At 44.2% G+C, this 20,413-nt stretch overlaps 1 protein-coding gene across 1 annotated transcript in view; it reads right to left on the bottom strand.

The window, feature by feature from the left end:
* LOC120028865 (TNF receptor-associated factor 4-like) overlaps nt 1-20,413 on the bottom strand; it is a 52,803-nt gene that overhangs the window by 13,599 nt on the left and 18,791 nt on the right. The window lies entirely within an intron of this gene.

Raw genomic sequence — 20,413 nt, forward strand, 5'->3', positions numbered from 1 at the left:
TCTGAGCGTGTGTGAAGAGGCTTCCTGCTTCCTATAAAGAGCAGGAGGCCGGTAACTTTGTACCCTCCCTCCCTTCTCTATTTTCTCCAGCGGCAATAAAACCCAAATTAAGATCTGAGATCTGGTTTTATCACACAGGCAGCGCCAAAAATGAAACACTCACTGCCTGCCCTGATTTAGCTGCCTTTTACCAAGGGCAGGAAGAGATGGGTGGCCTGCCATGAGATGGGTGGCGGTGGCCCTCTGGTAACAACGCAGCACGTCCCCAGTCCTGATGCCACCATGAAATATTCACTCTAGTAAATAATACAGATGACGTCAGTAGTGTAGGCAGGCAGTGGGGGGGGGCTCACCGTGTTGAGCCCATAGATGTACTATGCAGTAGATCTACAAAGACGGCGCTGACAGAGCAACTTTGCAGTATTTTGTTTTTTTGTGTTATTTCTTACAAGCATTTCGCTACACCCGCAATAACATCTGCTAAATATGTGTACGTGACCAATAACATTTTATTTGATTTACAGCAAAGCGAGTCAATAAGTGACAATAAGAGCAACTTTAAAGGGCCATCAGTGGCAGATCCCCTGAGATTTTGCCTGCTGAGAGTACAGGGGAACCGAGTGCAAACTGATTTTCCATGTACAATCTCGTGAAAATGTCAGCAGTCAGACGTCAACAGCGCGCTAAATGAATGGTAGACGAACGGAAATCCACATTCGGTGCGATGTGTGCACTCCTTAAAGAGACGTGTCTGTAGTGTAGTGGTGGGCTGCAGGCCCCCTGCTGAGCCATAGGGGTGGCTGGGACATGGATCAGGGGGATCAAGAGGGTCAGTCAGTCAGTCAGTCAGTCAGTGACATGAGATGAGGATGTACTTTCCTTTCCTCGTGGCCCAGTGCACATACATAGGATCGTAATGTAATTGTCATAGGCCGCAGCCAGACAGGAATTTTGCAACAATTGATAGAGGTACTGTAACACTCATAGTGAAATGCTCCTTTGCTTTGCATACCTTTTCATTGCCCATGGGTGTGAAAGGGGGACTAAAATAACCTCAGTGTTTTGGGTTGAAGCCACAAGGCCCTGAAGCTCCATCTGTCCTACTACCACCATGTACGAGGTAAACAACAGAAAAAATCTTTAATGAACAGACTTCTCCTGACCTCTCCATTCTCTAAAGTACATTAATAGATTAATGGGAAAACAAAGAGCCCGAAGGGGGCAGGGAGGGCAGTGGTCTCTGCTCCCAGGGTCCTACAATGGGTGCCTCCCAAATTGCACTCTCTCCTATATAGTGCACTACTTTTGCACTATGTAGGGTATAAGTTGCCATTTGGGATACATACAACATCCCTATTGACCAGGGTCCCCGTGGCCCTTGTTACACCCTGGAATCTAGTTGGCCTCAATGTCAATTGACAGAGCCTGAGGCCCCCAGGGAGTGGACCAGAGACCCAGGGCCATGTGGTGGTGGAACACATGATCAGTGATCATCCTGCACTTTGCCCCGGCTGGGCTGCCTGGCCTGCCTCTCCAGCTGCTGTGGAATCAGCTGCATGCAGAACAACAGACCAGAGGGATGACAGGGGGAGGGGGGGGGGGGGGGGAGGGAGGGAGAGAGAGAGAGAGAGGTGAGGGAGGGGGAGGTTAATGCATTACGAGACGGCAGTAATTCCAGTCCATTAGGGTCACTCTGTCAGCAGGGAGCTGGAGAGCAATTAATAAACAACAATGCGTCTGTAAAAAAATAAATCTGTCGATCACCAGGTGAAAGAGCCCAGTCAGCAGAACATCTCATATGTACTGTGAAATCATTTACTAATCTCCATCATTAGAGCTTCATCTATTTGATGTTGATGATGCGTTTTAGAGCCACAGGGCCGGACTGCATGACGCAGAGCTGTGGGTTACATCCCAAACAACACCCTACTCCCTATATAGTGCACTATTTTTTACCAGGGCCCACAAAAGTAGTGCACTGTATAGGGAATAGGGGGCCATTTGGTACGTGGGGCTGTGTAGTGACTCTTCCCCCATAAAGAGAAAGGAAATGGGAACAGACAGAAAGGGCCTCCTTGCTGGACTAGACAGGGGAGATGTAAGCAGCGCAGGAAAGCAGGGTTTACAGGTAAAGGACCCACCCAGGCTGCTCCTCTGCTCTGCCTGACACAGCGAGGCAGACAGTCGAAAAAAGCGTAGTCACAGCCTGTCAGGATTATTCCCTCCCTGCTTTGCAGAGAAAGTCCTGCAGCCACGCATTTATCTGCTTGGCCCGCTGTTCATAATGCTACCCGACTCTACAGCCCGCTTGTTTGTGGAGCTCACTGCCGCTTTGTGACAGCACATTAGCAGAGAGGAGGGGGCATTGGAATAATAATAGCTTCTATACAAGTCTTCCCCTTCTCTTGACTACTTGAAGACCTTCTTACAGTGGAGAGTAAGGTTGCACTAATAACTGTTCAATGCCCTTGACTACTTCAATGCCCACCTCCAATCACTCAGCACTGTGTGGCTGTGAGAGGATCAACAATATTGTTATTGTAACACTGAAAAAAGGGAAAATTACTTTGCATACATACAGTACAGCCTGATCACCCGCAGGGACCTTGCACCCTGTCCACTTGACTCACAAACCAACGGCATTACTGATACCAACAGTTTCACTCCAACTAGGCTACAGTTTCACAGGAGAAAAGTATGTGCCTACTACGATACACAGGTCAGAGATAACAGTGCCTGACTTGAACACAGCTCTCACAAGCAAAGTCAATGATTACACAGGGTGAGCGGCTGATAAACTACAAACTAACCAATCACTCATGTTGGGAAAGCACTGCAGACAGAACTGCTCAGTAACCACATAGCGTGTTTAATATAATCACCACATTAAAATGTCAATGGGTTCCCATCCTTTCCCTGTCTCTAATAGCGTGAGAGTAGCCTAGGCTCCACAGCTGTTGTGCTGCAGTGCAGGGAGGCCAAAATCCGATCCAGCAGTCCCGCGGACCAAAACAGCAGAAGGCTGGATGAGTATGCCCCACACCTAATTATATGTTCAAAATCACCCACTTATCTGGTCAGACAACAGCCTTCTCCCCAGTTCTAATTAGGGGCATTTCCCCTCCATGGGTGAAAGTCCCCCCCAGCATTACCCTATTATTTCCCTGTACCCCCCTGACCCATCCCCCACTCCCCAGCCCCTAATTGCACCCTCTCTCTTGCCCTCAAATACTCTTGTAGGCCCGGAGAGCAGATTAAACATCCATCCATTGAGCCCAGTGATAACGATGAGGACAGCAATCACAACACTGTACCGTCACCCTCCATATGCCTCGTGACAGGCAGACGGCCGCCGAGAAGAACAAGACAAATCCCCCAGGTTTGGTTGGCCTGCAGTAGACTGCAGACAGGCTGTCTAGGGCCAGTACAGTACAGCCACCACACACAGAGAAATAGGAGATGGCTCCTGATCTCCCTGACTGCCAGGGAGACCCCAGACCCTAACCAGGTTTACAATTGTAAAGGGCATGGCTGTGGAGAGCTAAACAAACAACTCTCAGAGGAGTTTATGAGAGTTCTGGAGAGTAGGACGTCTGTGACCTGTTAACGTCCAAAAGAGAGTTCTACTATTGCTGTGAGAGGTTGTCTGCGTCCCAACTAGTACCCAATTCCTTAAATAGTGCACTACTTTTGACCAAGGCCCATAGGCCATTTGGGACTCAGAGGTATTTTCAAACTCAGAGATCTTATCAAGACACTTGACTGGGTTGTCTGGCAAGTAGATGTATCAGGCCTGGCTTGCTTGTCTTCTCTGGAAGCTTACCCTGATGTTTTATGTTCATCCTCATGCAAAATCATTTTATTTTGAAGTAAAGAAGTGGATTAACTCTTCTACACAAACAAGATCTTAAATGCCATCAGTTGCTTTTATTCAGGCTTCCTGGCTTTCAGTCTCCCAGCTGATCCCAATTCCATGCTTCTGCTACCAGAATGTTGGGAGAAAACAGGGCTCTTGTTTCATCTCAGCAGGAGTTCCCTTAATCCCCTAAATCCAACAGTTTTTTGTGTGTATATGAATGTGTGTGTATATGAATGTGTGTGTTTATGAATGTGTGTGTGTGTGTGTGTGTTATAACTCACATCAAATTATCAGCCTCTTGTTTCCAACAGTAATGAGGCTGTCATTATAACTGCCCTTTACAAGCCCGTTGACAGACTAGCCTCCCGTCCAGGAGTTGTACTTGTACATCAAACTGCCTCCTGTCCACAGAAACACGACCCTAAGGGCCATTCTGGCTTGCACAATATAATATATGCACAATAAACCTATCCTATGCAATGCTGAAAGGGAGAAAATGTAAACCCGTTCCAGATGAATTAAATGGCCTGTCGTAAAACGACATTTTCTGTTGTTTATACGATGCCTAGTAGTAACCAACAACAGATTGGGAGATTTCTTGCTGATGTTAGTAGCAGTTGGAGCTAATGAAAGGACTCTAAATCACAGCTCTCCTTCAAAAGATAAAGAGCCTTCATCACATTTGACTAAATACACTACATGACCAAAGGTATGTGGACACCTGCTCATCGAACATCTCATTCCAAAATCATGGGCATTAATATGGAGTTGGTCCCCCCCTTTGCTGATATAACAGAATCCACTCTTCTGGGAAGGCTTTCAACTAGATGTTGGAACATTTCTGTGGGGACTTGCTTCAATTCAGCCACAAGAGCATTAGTGAGGTCGGCCACTGATGTTGGGCGTTTAGGCCAGGCTCGCAGTCTGCGTTCCAATTAGTCCCAAAGGTGTTCGAGGGAGTTGAGGTCAGGGCTCTGTGCAGGCCAGTCAAGTTCTTCCACACCGATCTCAACAAACCATTTCTGTGTGGACCTTGCTTTGTGCACGGGGGCATTGTCATACTGAAACAGGGAAGGGCCTTCCCCAAACTGTTGCCACAAAGTTGGAAGCACAGAATCGTCTAGAAAGTCCTTGTATGCTGTAGCGTTAAGATTTCCCTTCACTGGAACTAAGGGGCCGAGCCGAACCATGAAAAACAGCTCCAGACCATTATTCCTCCTCCATCAAACTTTACAGTTGGCACTATGCATTGGGGAAGGTAGCTTTCTCCTGGCATCTGCCAAACCCAGATTAGTCCGTTGGACTGCCAGATGGTGAAGCGTGATTCATCACTCCAGAGAACACGTTTCCACTGCTCCAGAGTCCAATGGCGGCAAGCTTTACACCACTCCAGCCGACGCTTGGCATTGCGCATGGTGATTTTAGGCTTGTGTGCGGCTGCTCGGCCATGGAAACCCATTTCATGAAGCTCCGCATTAGCATTCCCTGCTCCCGCTGAATGCGGACTCAGTTTACAGCCTGGACAAAGGCAGGGGCAGCAGCCCAAATATGCAGCCCCTATTCCCTACATAGTGCACTACTTTTGACCAGGATTCATAGGGCTCTATATCGGAATAGGGTTCCATTTGGGAAGCAGCGAGGCTCACCTCAGACTTCTTCTTTGTCCCTGGGAGGAGAAGGAACTACCTCCACTTTCTCTATGTTTAACACTTTTTGGGTTACTACATGATTCCATATGTGTTATTTCATAGTTTTGATGTCTTCACTATTATTCTATAATGTAGACAATAGTAAAAATAAAGAAAAACCCTGGAATGAGTAGCTGTGTCCAAACTTTTGGCTGGTACTGCACATCTTGTTTTGTTTTGCCTTTTTTAAATCGGGGTTTGATTGACTGATGCATAGAGGACATGCTTGTACAGCAAATGTAATTTGTAAAATCATATCTGACTCACATCATTGGTGTTGGAATTGTCCATGTCCAGTCAGTGACAGCTTACTGTGAACTGACCATGTCTGTCTATCTGAAGGTCACGGACATCAACAAGAGTTGATTCAGCCTCATAGGTATTAGGCCTAGTTCCTCAAGATCCAGTTTGTTCAAGCCTGGATCCAGACAGTATGTATTCTGTATCTACTGTACTACAGACACTCTTAAGACATTTTCATGAGTATTTCTACTGTTGTTCTCAGCCACAATAGCACAAATGATGCAAGTGGAGGAAAGCCAACTAGGCCTCATACTACAAGGACAAGTGTGTGGGTGGTTGTCTGACAGCGTTTCCAAGGCTCTCTCTCTCTTCCTGCTCTCCCTTCAACATACTGGATATGTTCCAAATGGCACCCTTTCCCAAATGGCACTCTATTCCCTTTATAGTGCACAGAGCTCTATGGGCCCTGTGTAGTATAAAGAGAATAAGGTGCAATTTGGGACACAACCACTCTCCTCACTAGGATGAAAGATATTGACTAAGGTAGAAGAAACCCATGGGGGAAACTACTGTGTTTATATAGCCTACAGACAGACATAGCATTCAGACAGTGAGCATCCCCATCCAAGAGATGACCTTCGTGATCAACACAAAATATACACTTGTGGCCAAAAATATTGGCACCCGTGCACTTTTTTCAAATAATACACAATTTATAAAATGGCCTGGACAATATTATTGGCACCTTCTATAAGTAGTTAAAAATAATTTGATTTCAAGCAGGTGTTTCTCCTTTACTTTGGAATTGAACTCACCTGTAGTGAGTTGCAGGTGCCTGCAATATAAAAAATCACAAATTTAACCAGTTTGATCAGAGAAAAGGACTCCTTCTCCTGTTTTGTGTCACTGTGTGTACTGCAATGAGCATGGAGAAAAGAAAGAAAACCAGAGAATTATCTGAAGAGGTCAGACACAAGATTGTGGCCAAGCATGGACAATCAATCTCAAGGCTACAAGTCCATCTCCAGAGACTTTGATGTTCATGTTTTCACCGTACGTAATGTTATCAAGAAGTTTAAGGCCAAAGCCCACTGTAGCCTACCTCCCTGGACGTGACTGCAAGAGAAAAGTTGATGGAAGATTGCAGCAAAGGATTATCTGAATGGTGGAGAAAGCACCTCGATCAACTGCCACACAGATTCAAGCTGACCTTCAGACACAAGATATGACAGTTTCAACAAGCACTATCTGTCGCCAACTCAATGAAAGGGGGTTATATGATACTCCTATCATATAACCCCCAGGAGGACCCCACTGCTGAGAGAGAGACATAAGAACGCCCAACTGCAATTTGGCAAAACACACCTGAACATGCCAAAATCCTTATTGGAGAATGTTCTGTGGAGATGAGACCAAATTTGAGCTTTTTGGTAAAGCACACCATCTCTATGTTTAAAAAATTATATATTTTTAAATTATTTTACCCCTTTTTCTCCCCAATTTCGTGGTATCCAATTAGTAGTAGTTACTGTCTTGTCTCATCGCTGCAACTCCCATACGGACTCGGGAGAGCCGAAGGTCGAGAGCCACGCGTCCTCCGAAACACAACCCAACCAAGCCGCACTGCTTCTTGACACAACACACATCCAACCCGGAAGCCAGCCGCACCAATGTGTCGGAGGAAACACCGTACACCTAGTGACCTGGTCAGCGTGCACTGTGCCCGGTCCGCCACAGGAGTTGCTAGTGCGCGATGAGACAAGGGCATCCCTGCCGGCCAAACCCTCCCTAACCCCGGACGATGCTGGGCCAATTGTGTGTCGCCCCATGAGCCTCCCGGTCGCGGCCGGCTGCGGCAGAGCCTGGGCTCGAACCCAGAATCTCTGGTGGCACAGCTAGCACTGCGATGCAGTTAGCACTGCGACCCGGGAGGCCCCTCACCATCTCTATGTTTACAGAAAAAAATGAAGCCTTCAACAAAAAGAGCACCTTCCCTACAGTCAAACATGGAGGAGGTTCTGTGACGTTTTGGGGTTGCTTTGCTGCCTCTGGCACTGGCACTGGGTGCCTTGAACGGGTGCATGGTATCGTGAAATCAGGAGAATAACAAGGCATTTTGGAGTGCAATGTCAGACCCAATGTCAGAAACCTGGGTCTCCTTCAAAGGTCATGGGTCTTCCAGCAGGACAATGACCCAAAATACACTTCAAAAAGCACCCAGGAATGTTTCAAGACAAAACGCTGGACTGTTTTGAAGTGGCCAGCAATGAGTCCAGATCTAAATCCCATTAAAACTTCTGGAGAGATCTGAAAACAGCAGTTGGGAGAAGGCACCCTTCAAATCTGGGAGAACTGGAATAGTTTGCACAAGAGGAGTGGGCCAAACTGCCACTAAAAAGGTGCAGGAAGCTCATTGATGACTATAGGAAGCGCTTAAATTGCAGTTATTTTGACCAAAGGCTGTGCTACCAATTATTAAGTCTAGGCTATTTTTAATGGATATGTTAAGTTCTGAATAAAAAACAAAGGTTCTGTAATATTAAAGAATTGTGGAGACCAAATACTTAATTTCAACGTAGTTACTTGAAAAAAGTGCAAGGGTGACAATATTGTTGGCCACGACTGTAGGCCTATACCAAGGCCATCATATCAGTTCCTTATTCCACACAAGGAGGATGTGTCTCAGGAAGATAATACTTTTTGATTCATAAACAGTATTGGTAAGGATGCAATTTTGTGTTTAATGAGAGCTTCCCATAACTCAGGTGGGGGTCAGGTGAACCATAAAGAGTCACTGGGTGCATCCGAAATAACACCCTATTCCCTATATAGTGCACTACCACCGTGTGTCTCGGTGATGCCATTCATGCACAGAGAAAGTGGAGGAAGTTCCTTCTCCTCCCAGGGACAAAGAGGGATGGGGTGAGCCTGGCTGCGTCCCAAATGGCACCCTATTCACATGTAGAGCCCTATGGGTCCTGGGCAAAAGTAGACCACTATATAGGGGAAATGGTGCCATTACAGACACAGGTATTGATCATGGGACAGCTCTCTAGAAAAATGTACAAAGATGGAAGTTCTTTAGATGCAAGTGACGGCACTAGTTTGCGCCGCTTACTTAACAATATACATTTTTCTTTGCAGTTCTCCAAGTGAGCTGGCATTTGTGAGCACAAGCCATCTGTGAGCGAATTCACACATTCCTACCACATTCAAAGGTTAGCAAAATATCAATTTGTTTTCAAATGCCATCTTTGTTTAGCAGCACTAACGCAGGCAGTTGTTGAAGGGTAATAATGCGTTAACGTATATTTTCCAAGGGTTTTAGAATTGCATCATAATCAAGCTTTTGAATGCTGCTACGAATTGCATGCATGGCAGCAACTCCCCCCCCCCCCCCCCTGAGTAGAGCTTAGGGGAACAAGCTAGCACGTCAAAACCTGACAACAAAAAAGGGCAAAGTTATGTTCGCTGACATCCTTGTAAGAAAAGGAACAGACGGATAGTTCTCTGACTTTTATGATATCAGACGTATGTTCTGAGCCACAGGGAGTTCCCTGAGAATACATCATGGAATAGGTTCTGGACACTGTTCTGATGGGGATCTGAGGTGGTTGATCGGTTGGAAACCAGGAGCGTCTGCTCTACACCGTTAGCCTACACTGTCACTCATAGTGGCACAGCTCTGATGCAAGTGTGTGTTCTGGCGCAACAGAAAACACTGACCCCCCAAAGGGTCCAGGCACCTGTCACGCCCTGGCCTTAGTATTCTGTTTTCTTTATGTTTTTTAGTTAGGTCAGGGTGTGACATGGGGAATGTATGTGTTTTTGTAGTGTCTAGTGTAGTTGTCTAGTTATGTCTATGGCTGCCTAGATTGGTTCTCAATTAGAGGCAGCTGTGGTTCATTGTCTCTGATTGAGAGCCATATTTAAGGCAGTCATAGGCATTGGGGTTTTGTGGGTAATTGTCTGTGTCTAGGTTCTATGTTGCATGTGTGCACTTAGTTCATTTATATAGCTTCACGTTCGTCTATTTGTTGTTTTGTTTCGTTTTTCTTCTTAATAATAAAGAGAAGATGTATTTTTCACACGCTGCGCCTTGGTCCACTCTCTCACCCTTAGACAGCCGTGACAGCACCTGCCAGAGCACAGAGGAGAGGGTGAACGGAGGGGAGGGGGGGGGGGCGAGAGGGTTGGAGGGATGCAGCCATCTGCAAATTGGGCTCAAGTCTCTGAGACGCCATAATCCATGTTTAAGTGTGTGAGAGGAGGGGAGACGGAGCTTACACTCCCTCACAATCCCTGTTGCCGTCTCCTTCCATCAATGTGACTGTGCTATGGACATGGAGTCTTCATCAGGGGAACCAGGGCCTCAGAATCTTCACGTAGCCTGCAAACTGCCAACCCAGCGATATGAAACCCTTTCTTGTCGACTTTGTACTTTTGTAATAGTCAATCGGATGAAAATACTGTCAACTCAGTAATTTTATGGTTTTCTTGAACTCGCTTGAACTGGCAAACCTTCACTGGTGATCTATAGCTCAGCTGGCAGAGTTAAGTGCTTCATTGGGTTTGTAATGAATCCTCTCCAATGGGATAGACTGCATACAAGGCTGGATTTAACTGTACTGTTTAGCCTACATGTACTTGGATGGTACTCAAATAGGATAAATAATTTAGCAAATGTAATGCGTTCCAGGGCTCTAAATTAACATTTTTCACTGGTAGCACTTGTGCATACATGAAATTTAGGAGCACCAGAAAATAATATATTTTTAATTGATTTAGGTACAGCCTATATCGGACCTGTTTGAATTCAAGCAACTGTTGAAGCATGTTGTGCTCTAGAAACTAATATGTAACACTGCAAACACACTAGTTTATTATAAAAGCTAAAATGTTGATATATTAGATTTCTACATTGTGTAAAAGCACTATTTTCCCATCGAGATGCATTAAATTGAAAATTGTACACCGTCACTTTAAAAACGTCAGTTTGGTGATGATGAGATGAAAGAGAACTGTCAATAATTTATTGCTATGATCAAAGATCATGGACATACTGACAAGATACATGTCTCTCCGTCGTAACAATGGGAGTTGTCCACAAAGCGGCTGTCTAGCTCCCACCTATCCTTTTTTTGGATTGGTGGATACATTTCATTTTTGTAATCCTTTTTTGAATATTCAATGAGGGTTGTTGACGTTAACCACCTGTATTCAATGAAGAGAGATGCTATGCTACTAGCCGTATGCCATAAATATATGCATAGCCATCTCGTAGTGCTGGTTACTGCTTTTTGAGGTTGGTTCAATTATTTTTTAAAGAATCACGTTAACACAGAATTAAAAAAATTATACAAGTCCCATGATGGTAGTGACTGGCCATTACTGCTTATCACTTATTAACCATAATTTATTCACATTACTTTACTTGAATAAAATATTTAATTTGTTGTATATATTACAATTGTTTTATTTGCTGACTTTATTATTTCATTCCAAGTCATCATTTCATCTCTTTAGAGCTGCTACATGTGCTGTCTGCCAAAATCACTATTTTAGTAGTCCTTCAAAGTAAATAAAGCACACTTTTATGACTGCTGAATATCAACTATCAATCACTTAGATCATGTATTTTCTGGTAGAGATACCTCACGAAGCAACAGCTGCTCTCTATACCCCCTCACGATCGTGCATTGTTCGGTCTTTTCCGTAGCAGGCGTAAAAGAAACTGACCTGAAAAGTAGATGCGCAATGGATTATGGTTATTGTAGTTAATTACCATGTATAATATTGGCTTGTTGGAGACTACAACTCCCTACTGCATCACACAGTTCATGCTGGATCAGATTTTTCTCTACAGAAAAAAAAACGAACTAAATGGAATTCAAATAATTGAACCGACATCGGCAAACAAATAAACCAACATTTTGGTTAATCGCTCAGCATCGAGAGACAACTCCGGTATAAAGTGTGTTTTCTCTAAATTGCTTAAGCATTACGAAACTTCTATTCGAACAAATAAACCTCACGTAGCAAATAAGCCATGAATTATTTTGTTGACCAAATTCGACACGCTCATTGACCTCCATACAAAACCCCCCTGCTTGTTGGGCGAAACAACGAGAAAAACCCCACTCTCTGGAGGGACACAGATTTTCTGCCGAATTGGGCCTCTCTCTTCCTCTTCTTCTCTGATCATAGAGCTCATCAGCTTGTAGTCCTAAAACCGGGAAATGAGTTACCTCTGGTTAGTTCAGCCATCCCAATGGGACAAATGGATAGGGAAAGAATAGGGTTTTGGAATAAATGACGAAAATAAGGTCTGAGGTTAACACAGGTTTAGGAGATCTTATACGTTTTGTTCTATGAGATATCAGTCAATATCAATATGACCTTTATGAATTATGAAGCCTTTATGTGCTTTGTGTTTTTTTATTACATAAATTCAAAACTCACAAAAAGTGAAGTTAGCTGATGAAGATTATCTCATAGAACAAAACGTATAAGATCTCCCAAGCCTGTGTTAACAACAGACACAGACCTTATTTTCGGCATCTATCCAAAAACCCTACAAAAAACGCAGTAATTTTTCCCATAAGCTTTGTCCAACGAACCATGGTACAGAAAAAAGATGCCATTACTATTTCTCTCTATTGATCTCCTGAAGAAGCTATCCCTTTTCCTTTCTTTCTGTGCCCCCAAATGTTTTGATATACTGGTAAATTTATCTGGTTGTTAGCCAGCCAATGAGGTAACAAAGTCAAATCAAACTTTATTTGTCACATGCGCCGAATACAACAAGTGTAGACCTTACCATGAAATGCTTACTTACAAGTCCTTAACCAACAGTGCAGTTCAAGAAGAGTTAATAAAATATTTACCAAACAAATAAAGTTTTTAAAAAGTAGCAGCAGTGTACAAAACAAATGGGTAGGGGGGGGGTCAATGTAAATAGTCTGGTGGCCATTTGATTCATTGTTCAGCAGTCTTATGGCTTGGGGGTAGAAGCTGTTTAGGAGCCTTTTGGTCCTAGACTTGGCGCTCCGTGCAGTAGCAGAGAAAACAGTCTATGACTTGGGTGACTGGAGTCTCTGACAATTTTATGGGCTTTCCTCTGACACTGCCTATTATATAGGTCCTAGATGGCAGGAAGCTTGGCCCCAGTGATGTACTGGGCCGTACGCACTACCCACTATAGCGCCTTACGGTCAGATACTGCAGTTGCAATACCAGGCGTGATGCAACCGGTCAGGATGCTCTCGATGGTGCAGCTGTAGAACTTTTTGAGGATCTGGAGACCCATGCCTAATCTTTTCAGTCTCCTGAGGGGGAAAAGGTTTTGTCGTGCCCTCTTCATAACTGTCTTGGTGTTTGGACCATGATAGTTTGTTGGTGATATGGACACCAAGGAACATGAAACTCTTGACCCGCTCCACTACAGCCCTGTTGATGTTAATGGCTGAACAAAGTGACTGAACAAAGTATTAACGAATGGTTAATAACACGCAAGTAGTTCTAGAACGGCCCACAACATGGTTTATGATTTATCCTTGCGATCCACTATAGCAGGGTTTCCCAAACTCGGTCCTGGCCCCCTCCCCCCATAACCAACTCATCTGAATCAGCTGTGTATGTAACGGGTTTCGTCCTCTTCGTCTGACGAGGAGTAGTAGGAAGGATCGGAGGACCAATGTGCAGCGTGGTAAGTGTCCATAATGATATATTTAATAAATCAAAACGAACACTGAACGAAAATAACAAAAGTACAAACAAACAGAAACAGTCCCGTATGGTGAAAACACTAACACAGGATACAGGAAACAACCACCCACAAAACAAAGAAAAAACAGGCTACCTAAATATAGCTCCCAATCAGAGACAACGACTGACACCTGCCTCTGATTGGGAACCATACTAGGCCAAACACATAGAAATAAGACAATCTAGACATACAACATAGAATGCCCACCCACATCACACCCTGACCAAACAAACATACAAAGCAACCTATGGGCAGGGCGTGACAGTGTAGTGCTAGGGCAAAAACCAAAACATGCACCCAGATGGGGCCCCAGAACCGAGTTTGGGAAACCCTGCGCTATAGAAAGATAAAAATGTTACGCCAGTGGGTCAGATCTTTTGACCTGGTTGGGTTAGAAGCAAGTCGCTTTCGCTGTAGTAATGGTGCAACCATGATGCTAACGAATCTGCACTCACTTGTTTCTCTAGGGCACTCTGAAACAACGCTACAGCGAAGCCTTATCATTACAACAATTATTATCTGGGAGATGTTTTTTATAGTTGCAAAGTGCTCCCAAAATAAAACTCCTGGTTGCACAGCAAAATATTTTGTCAGATATGCAGCCAAATTGGTCACACTTTGGAGCCCTGAATGCATTGCCAGATCATTTTTCCACCCACATTTTTTATATGCTGCCTGCATGCAGGAGGTACAAGTGAATCAATTCAATTTCATTAACTCCTGCTGATATGGGTCCAGGGTGGGGGTTGAGATGGAGAGCGGTCCCATCAATCCTACTGGGAGCTAGCTGGGCTCTGGCTGCACACCACGCATGACTGCAGCCGCCCTCATACTCAACACATTCACAGCACAGATGAAGTACAAACAGCCAAGAAACCCCTTACAGCCACACACACTGTACACACACCCCCAAGCAGGACCAGCAGTATCACTGCTCTGAGCACTTCAGTTGAACCCATGACAACCCATCTAAGAATGGGGACTTAATGAGGGCATAAAAAGGAGAAGGTTGTCTTTGATCTTAAGTTTGAGCAGCATCCCAAATGGCACCCTATTCCCAATATAGTGCACTACATTTGACCAGAGCCCTATGGGCCCTATATAGGGAATAGGGTGCCATTTGAGATGCAGCCAAGTTGCACCCTAGCCACCGTGCTTCTACACCTGCATTGCTTGCTGTTTGGGGTTTTAGGCTGGGTTTCTGTACAGCACTTTAGATATCAGCTGATGTACGAAGGGCTATATAAATAAATTTGATTTGATTTAGTGGAGTGGGGTTGATTGGGCTTCTCACAGGGCTTGGCTACCACCAGGGGCCAATGAAGGTTCTGGGTTTGACATGGCACACATGTGAGAAGGAGCCACTAGCCTCTGAAGAAGTGCTAAGAGCTCCTGTCAAGGTATTAGAGGTGTGAAACACCCCACTCTGATCAGTACTGTCTGCTTCTACTCTCTTTACTACTCACACCCACACAACTCTGGTAAACTGGGGCACTATAAAACAAAGCAGATGCTTAATCTTCAGTTTACACATATTGGACTCAAATTAGCATACACACACACAGTAAATTCATTTCCTCACACATGCATTTCCTGACGTTTTAATGACAGATGGCAGATCTAATTCTAGCTTTGCTTTCAGGGGGCAGATGTCTGCTGTGGGGGTGATCCGCAACGAGTGACGTCTGCTGCCTTTGAAGGGCTGTGGTGCCGCCACAGTAATCCTGAAGAATGCCAACCAATGCTGGGCAGAGGGGCTCAGAGACTGGCTTATGACTAGCCCAAGCACTGATTGGCTTATTAAAAGAGGCACTTCGTCTTATTAGAAACACATAGCATAGGACTAAGAGACTGTCCTGCCATCACTCCTCAAACACTGAGGATGTGTCACAATTGGCATACTATTTCTTATGTAGTGCACTACTTTTGACCAGGGCCCAACCTGAGTGAGCTACTGGAGCCAGAAAGTAAAGCATACATCAACACAGTAAATCTGAGACATAAAGGTGACATCCTGCCCCCTTCTCAAACTCACAGGAGGTATTCAGACTCCTCTTACAAACACCTCACTAATCTCAGGTATTCACCGGCAGGATATCCGGCAGAGGAGAAGAGTGCAGGTTTGGTGTTAATCCTGAGGGATGAGAGAAACAGAAGAGTACTATTCCATCCCTGCTTCTTAAAGCACTGTCTGTGATTAGTTAAGACACTGCTGGAGGTATAAGCTCCTTAATGCAGAGGTGAGATGGTTCCTCATTGGGAAATGAAATCTGTTTGAGACCTCATGGGACAGCCTACTTTAGGGATAAAGACTATAGCATCCCTGAGAGAGCGTAAGTAAATCCTCTGCACATTCTAACAAAGGCAAAACGCTGTAAGACTGCCAGAGATTAAAATGGCACTTTTTCACTACTTACCACAAAAGTTGCCTTGATACTTACGACCAAACTGAAGTATGACGTAATCAGCAGACACATATCATACAGTAGACTAGAGGTTTCACCCAGAAGGCATCCCACCACCAAAGAACACAGTCAGAGTACTGTGAGTAGAATGTCTATCATCCTCTAGACATGAGTAGGGCTGTGGCAGTCATGTACTGTAATTTCGTCAGCCGATTGTCAAGCAAATAACTGCCAGTCTCACAGTAGTTGACCGTTCTTTAACATAAACACATTTAGCATCTCCTGGCTAGCCTACAAGCCACTGATGTAGACCTTTGGAACATCTACATTTTAAAAAGTCTAATAAATCCATGTAATATAGCCTACACCATTACAATAAATCCATGTAATATAGCCTACACCATTACAATAAATCCATTATTTATTTTAGACATGTCTTAAGAAACATGATATGAAGAAAATGTAGTCTATTTCAGAAGAACAGAATAGCATACTCTGAGTTGTCCTTATGTTAGGTCCTGATCTGGCTATGCCATATGGCTGTGGGCTACACTAGTTCATTTAGCAGACCAGATTTGCTTAGCATTCCATGGTATTATTTTATAGTATGAAGAATACAATTGAACAAAGCTGAATAAAATAGAAAGGATCTTTTCTCCAAACGATTTGAGGGAGTGCGCACATGCGGCTATTCTGTGTTGAGCGGTTAACAAAGAAATACGTACTCCTATATGCTTAATTTAAAGTTATGTAACTTTAGTTGTGATACAAACGTTGGGCTATATTGTAAGGCTGCATGATGCGACTCTAATGATGATTTGAAAAAAGTTGCTTGAAAGGCATGAGCTCTGCTTTGTTTTTTTGCACAGGCTGTACACACTTCTCTCATTCACAATTTGAAAATGATCTCCCCCAAACTTGGTTCATTTTCATGCCAGCCACGTAGGCTATACTCCTACTGTAAAGAGAAGCAATGTGCTTAATATTAGGAAGGTTGAGAAGTAAATATAGTAGACCTGGCCTATAGAAAACTGATGGGATCCTCCTCTTTTTAATAGAGGCCTTCACTCTGTTTTCTCTGCAATTGCATAGCCTATAGAAATGTTGTGCAACAGGAGCCAATGGGTTCTCATGAAGTGTTTGATTAGATTTTCGATTACATTTACATTGATGTCAGAGTGATTAGAGGGACAATAGAGTGCTGAGTACCAGGCAGTTAGCAAGTTTGGTAGGCTACTAATGACCATCAGCAGCATCAGAGCTTGGAGAAGCCTAATTACCACGACTAAACGGTCACATCGAATTTGACTGCTGTCAGGACTCGTGACCGCCGGTGTGGCGGTAATACGGTCCCCATAACAGCTCTAGACATGGGGAGTGTTTGGTGAAATACAATCTCGATAAAGCCTCGAGTCCATAGCTATAAACCATGCCCAGTGATAATATACCAGGGACACAGAACTGAGAGTGATGAATATGCCCATGGCTAGTTTGTTTCCTCCATCAGCATGTATCCCCAAAGAGTAATCCTCACCCTAAGTGCTTGTGAAGAGTTTTAAAACCCCACCGAGATCTGTTACTCCCAAGAAAAGAAAAAACGTTCTCTCCATAAAGTATTACTGGCAGCTGTCCAACTACAAGTAATATATCTATCACAAGCCACTTAGCGGTTTAGTTTCTAAATTAGGCATCCTTGAAGTGTTCTTAGTCCAAGGCTCTACACTACAGTCAGTGCCACTAGTGACCAGTGACGGTTCATCGACCCTCCAGCACAGTTCACTGTGATTTACCTGTTCCCTGACATCACAGAGCACATTTTACAGTCATTTAGTCATTCTGTTGGTTGAGCACACTCCTTCCATTATTCTGTTCTCACTGAGGCATAAGGCGAGCCGGGCAGGCAGAGCCCCTTTGAATGCCTGGACAGCCAAGCCATCTGCTCCATGGTGGAGTTGAAATCAGTGCTTCGTCCATCACTGAAATAATGCACACATAACACAGTGACTTGTTCCTACTCCTCACACAGAGAAAGGAGTCATAAACAAATGTTTACTTTATTGCACTTTTTTTATTGTCTTTTCCTACTAGCACGGACTTGGCTGATAAATTCTTTATTGAGGAAAAATTTACTTACCACAACTACAATGACTAAAATGTAAATGTAATGAGGTTCTGCAGAAAGAGACCATACAGAGGAAAGCAGAAAACCCGATCTGAAGTGTCCTGGCCCTCTAATCATGCGTCAACTTCTTTCGTCACACCGGTCAATGGAAAAGTTTAGGCGATCACAAAAACTGACACAAATTAGGGAGAACAACAATGGCCTGCCAACAGGATCGCACGGTGACAGGCCCACATTAGCATTGTGCTAATCCAGGAAGCTGATGGCTAAAGGCGGATTACCTCACCAACTCCATGCTGCTTCTCCCCAGCACACTGTCCCAGGGACAGCAGGTGGGCTGGACACATAATCCCTCCCTGCTACCAATAATGTCTTATGGACTACATATCTTCTGATTTGCCTGCATCTGCTCTCAAGCCTGCACAGAGACATGCAAATGTAGCAGTATGCTAGCGTTGGCTAAAGACGGCACTGGTAAGACTTATTTTAGTATACGAACCTCTCATCACCACTCATTGCTTTTAAAACATTCACTGTGTGAGATGTCAGCAAAATGCAACAAAAGGCTTTTGAGAAAAGGCAGTGAATTAATTAACATCAAGCTATGTATACCTTGCTTCTATGGCACATCAATAGATGAGGAGTAAGTTAGACAAATAAGATACAATTGAGGACTGTTGAAAGCAATATTTTTTCTGTGTCTAACCTATCTGACCTGTGATTCACCACCGTGCTCCAATTTCATACTCAATGCCCACAACAACCATAAAGCCTTTCGCTGGTTGTAAAGACCAGAGGGGTTCATTGCAGGCTGTATTTGTGTCTGGAGGGAACAATGGAGAAAAGGAATGACCTTCTTGTCACCTTTTAGGAGTTGCTGATACAAAAAGCCTGAATGGGTGCACTAAAAGGAGAACCTGTTGCCATTAAATGTCTAGTTATGTTAAAAGAGATAGCACCAAGGTCAAGTTCCAACTTGCTCTCCTTTCTTCACCTTGATACGGTTTACATAGAATATAGGTGATCTACTGTGCTTAGTGCTTCACCCATAGCTTAGTGCTTCACCCATAGCTTAGTGCTTCACCCATAGCTTAATGCTTTACCCATAACTTAATGCTTTACCCATAGCTTAATGCTTTACCCATAGAGATTGATATTAGTTATGGATAAAACCAACAGTGAGGTCAGAGGGTTTGTTCTCTGTCCCTTGATCTCACTTCCTGACTGTACAGTAGGCCAATGTGTGTGAGTGAGATACCAGGTGTGTGTACACTACTTTCATTCATGTCATGTGGTGTCTGGGAGCTTAAATTTATCCCAATGGAACATCTGTGGAAAAATTCTGCCACGCCTTTAATGTTGTTGAACTCATTCATTAGCAGGTTGTGTAAGAGAAGGAGAGATGTTTCAATCAGGAAAACACCACAAAGATTCCCCATGACAAATAAAAATAGACAAAATGACTAACCCCAATTGCTGAACCTTATGTCCTAATGTGCCTTGAAGGTGTAGCTTGTAGATAACTGATAACATGCGGTTTACTTTTCTTCAACATCTCCACAGAAGTAAAGCTGTGAAGAACTTGTGTGAGGGCGTGGTGATCTGAGGAGGAGTGCACGGGGAGAAGTTAATGATCGTGGATTCTCTCTGTGCCTGCCTGGCAGTGTGACCTGCCTCTGCATAAGTAACAGTAGTGCACTACTTTCGACCAGAGCCCATAGACCCTATGGGTCCTTGTCAAAAGTAGTGGCCTATGAAGGGAATAAGGTGCCATTTGGGATGCACCCAGTCATCATTGCGGCGGATGGCACAGAACACAACCATCTTCCCTCATCCGCCATAAGTCGCTCATCACAGGCTTCCTCCTCGCTCACAGCCACAAAACTGTCCAAACTTTCCTCCTCGCCTTCTTCAAACGCCCTCGCTAAATGCTGCTTGCCTTCAAAAAGGTGATCAAAAGGACACCTTATCCTGGCACTTTTCTACAGTGACACTTCAGAGTAAAAACAGCGTTACATAATAGTAATGTATATTTCTGCTCTACCTGCATTTCCATTGATCTGACATGAAGGAAAAAGCTATTTTTCTTATTTTTTCAGTAAACCAATTAATTTCAAGTGGGTGTGTTTCAAGTGGGTGTGTTTGAGCTGTGCACCTCGCTGATGGTGACAGTTTGGGAGGGCTCTGTGCTGGCTGTGGCCATGGTAACAGTGAGGGAAGGTAGGCTTCTTGTGTGAAGTGAGCTCAGTAAGCAGACAGGGGGCTGCTGTCTGATCTAGACAGCAACGTAGACACACACCGACTGCACACACAAACACGATAAGCCCA

This window comes from Salvelinus namaycush, chromosome 34 (assembly GCF_016432855.1).
Source record: "Salvelinus namaycush isolate Seneca chromosome 34, SaNama_1.0, whole genome shotgun sequence".
Classification (NCBI taxonomy): domain Eukaryota; kingdom Metazoa; phylum Chordata; class Actinopteri; order Salmoniformes; family Salmonidae; genus Salvelinus; species Salvelinus namaycush.